Genomic DNA, 3,434 nt, shown 5'->3' on the forward strand with positions numbered 1-3,434 from the left:
GTGTTGGTGGTGGTGCAAGAATTTTCATTGTGCAGTGAAATAATTACGCGATTTATTAATTCTTTTGATACCTACTCACCCGAAAACATGCCTGGCTCTGTGATGCAAAACTTTGGTTTTGCATCTAATGAAAACCTTCCATTAAAAATTCCCCATTTATTTATGTTCCAAACACCAGTTCAACAATGGAAAAAATTATTTTACTAAACTCTTCATCATTTCCAAAATCTATTAAAAAAACAAATGCAGAAAGTTTCAATGAAAAAAAAGTTTATTTGCCACACACCAGTTTAATAATGCCAAAGTTATTTTTTCTAAATTCTTCATCATTCACTAAAATTAACTGGAACAAATGCAGTGCATTTCAAAAGAAATATGGTAACAAAAGGGTTAAATTGATCATCATCATTTAAAGTCTGTTGCGCAAGCTGGGGCTGCCAAGCTGAGGAGCTGAACCAGACTCCAAGCTCCAGTCTGATTTGGCAAGGGTTCTACAGTTGGATGTCCTTCCTAATGCCAACCACTTTACAGAGTGTGGTGGATGATTTTACCTGGCACTGCAAGGGTGCTTTTACTGCGCCATGTAAAAAACACCCAGGACACTTTTAAAGCGGTTGATCTAAATTAAAACCTTCCATCGAAGTTTCATGTTAATTTATGTTCCAAACACCAGTTTAACCAGTTTAATAACGACAAAGTTATTTTACAGAATTCTTCTTTATTTTCAAAATTGATTGAAACAAACACAGTATATTTCAACAGAAATATGGTAACAAAAGAGTTAAAGTGATGGCGTTAGGAAGGGCATCCAGCTGTAGAAACTCTGCCAAATCAGATTGGAGTATGGTGTAGCCATCTGGTTTCACCAGTCCTCAGTCAAATCGTCCAACCCATGCTAGCATGGAAAGCAGAGATTAAACGATGATGATGATGATGATGATGATGAAATTAAAAACTTCCATCAAATTTTCATGTTAATTTATGTTCGAAACATCAGTTTAACAGTGACAAAGTTATTTTACTAAATTCTTCATTATTCTCTAAAATTAATTGAAACAACGTCAAGTGTATTTCAACAGAAATATGGTAACAAAAGGGTTAAAGTGATCTTAAATCTTTCCATTTAAAATTTCATGCTAATTTATATTCCAAACATAGGTTTAATAATAAAACTATTTCACTAAATTCTTTATTATTATTCAAAATTAATAGGAAGTGCTTTTCAACTGAAATATGGTAACAAAACGGTTAAAATGGTTAAATGGTTAAATTAAAACATTACTTCATAATTTCATACTAATTTATGCTCCAAACACCAGCTTGATAATGACAAATGGATTTTACTAAATTCTTTATTATTTTAAAAATTAATTGGAAGAAAGGCAGTGTATTTCATCAGAGAAATGGTAAGAAAAAGGGTTCAAAACCTACCAGGAATGTAAGTAGGAGGACAAAACAAAAAATCTTTTATGCAGCTAAAACTTTAATGATGATGAGTGAAAAGACAGACAAAGAAATACAAAATCAATGACAGTCTCTGAGAAAGTGACACCAGTTTACAACGTAAGACTCATGGAACAACTTTGAGTGATGTTGATATATTTTAAATATTTGGGATCCATTGTTATTATATCAGCTGGGTAGCTGTGTGTGCAAAGATGTTTGCTTCCCAACCACATGGTTCCAGGTTCAGTCTCACTGTATGGCACCTTGGGTGAGTGTCTTCTACTATAGCTTTGAGTTGACCAAAGCCTTGTGAGTGGATTTGGTAGACGGAAACTGAAAGAAGCCCGTTGTATATATTTCCCTTGGCAAACAGGACACAGTAGTGTGTCGATAAGCCAACTGGAGGAGATGTCCTCCTGGGGCTAATAGCAACAGTAACATCCACCCCTAGGGGTCAGCCACACTTAAGTGGCAATATACTACACTTTATCGTGCAGTTACTGTTAATACTTCATTTAGAGAATTAACATTGCTTATATATATATATATATATATATATATATATATATATATATATATATATATATATGTATGTGTGTGTATATGTTTGTGTGTCTGTGTTTGTCCCCACAACATCGCTTGACAACCACTGCTGGTGTGTTTATGTCCCCCGTAACTTAGTGGTTCGGCAAAAAGAGAGCCGATAGAATAAGTACTAGGCTTACAAAGAATAAGTCCTGGGGTCGATTTGCTCGACTAAAGGCAGTGCACCAGCATGGCCGCAGTCAAATGACTGAAACAAGTAAAAGAGTAAAAGAGAAAGAGAGAGTAAACAATTATTGTTGAACAATGTTCACATAATCCTGTCCTAGCATGGCCGCAGTCTAATGACTGAAACAAGCAAGAGATAAAAGATAAAAGAAAGATATACACAGTATTTAAATATGTTGGACATAAGAAGCATCAGATGTGGTGTGCAAGAGAGACGACTGCGTTGGTGTGGTCATGGATGAGGATAGCTGTGTGAAAAGGTGTTATATCCTAGCAGTAGAGGGAACCTGTGGAAGATGTAGACCCAGGAAGACCTAGGGTGAGGTGGTGAAGCATAACCTTTGAATGTTAGGCCTCATGGAGGCGATGATAAGAGACCTTTGGAGATATGCCATGCTTGAGAAGACCCTGCAAGCCAAGTGAGACTGTAATCATGACCTATACCAGTACAGCATAACCGGCCCGTTTAAGAGTACCCTTCATTCATTGGGCAATAAACTGTGCTTGCGAAGACCTGTTGAGTCAATGACATCATTGTCATGGCCGATGACAGTACCACCTGACTGGCTCCCATGCTGGTGGTACGTAAAAAGCACCATTCAAGCGTGGTTGATGCCAGTACTGCCTGACTGGCCCTCATGCCAGTGACATGTAAAAAGCACTCACTACACACTCAGAGTGGTTGGTGTTAGGAAGGGCATCCAGCTGTAGAAACTCTGCCAGATCAGATTGGAGCCTGGTGTAGCCATCTGGTTTCGCCAGTCCTCAGTCAAACCATCCAACCCATGCCAGCAGGGAAAGCGGACGTTAAACGATGATGATGATGATGATGATTACTTCACAAGTTGTGAAATTTGTGTTTTTGTGACCATGTATATGTTACAGTGTGCGATTTTGTCATGGACAGGAAGTTAGAACAAAGAGCCAACATGAAATTTCGAAGGAGATGATGTTAAAAACGTAGGTAAGTTATTATTTATTAAACATAAAAAGCACCATCCAAACGTGATCGTTGCCAGGCCCGCCTGACTGGTTCCTGTGCCGGTGGCACGTAAAAAGCACCCACTACACTCTCGGAGTGGTTTGGCGTTAGGGAGGGCATCCAGCTGTAGAAACCTTGCCAGATCAGATTGAAGCCTGATGTAGCCATCTGGCTCGCCAGACATCAGTCAAACCGTCCAACCCATGCTAGCGTGGAAAACAGACGTTAATCGATG

This window comes from Octopus bimaculoides, chromosome 29 (genome assembly GCF_001194135.2).
Source record: "Octopus bimaculoides isolate UCB-OBI-ISO-001 chromosome 29, ASM119413v2, whole genome shotgun sequence".
Taxonomy (NCBI): domain Eukaryota; kingdom Metazoa; phylum Mollusca; class Cephalopoda; order Octopoda; family Octopodidae; genus Octopus; species Octopus bimaculoides.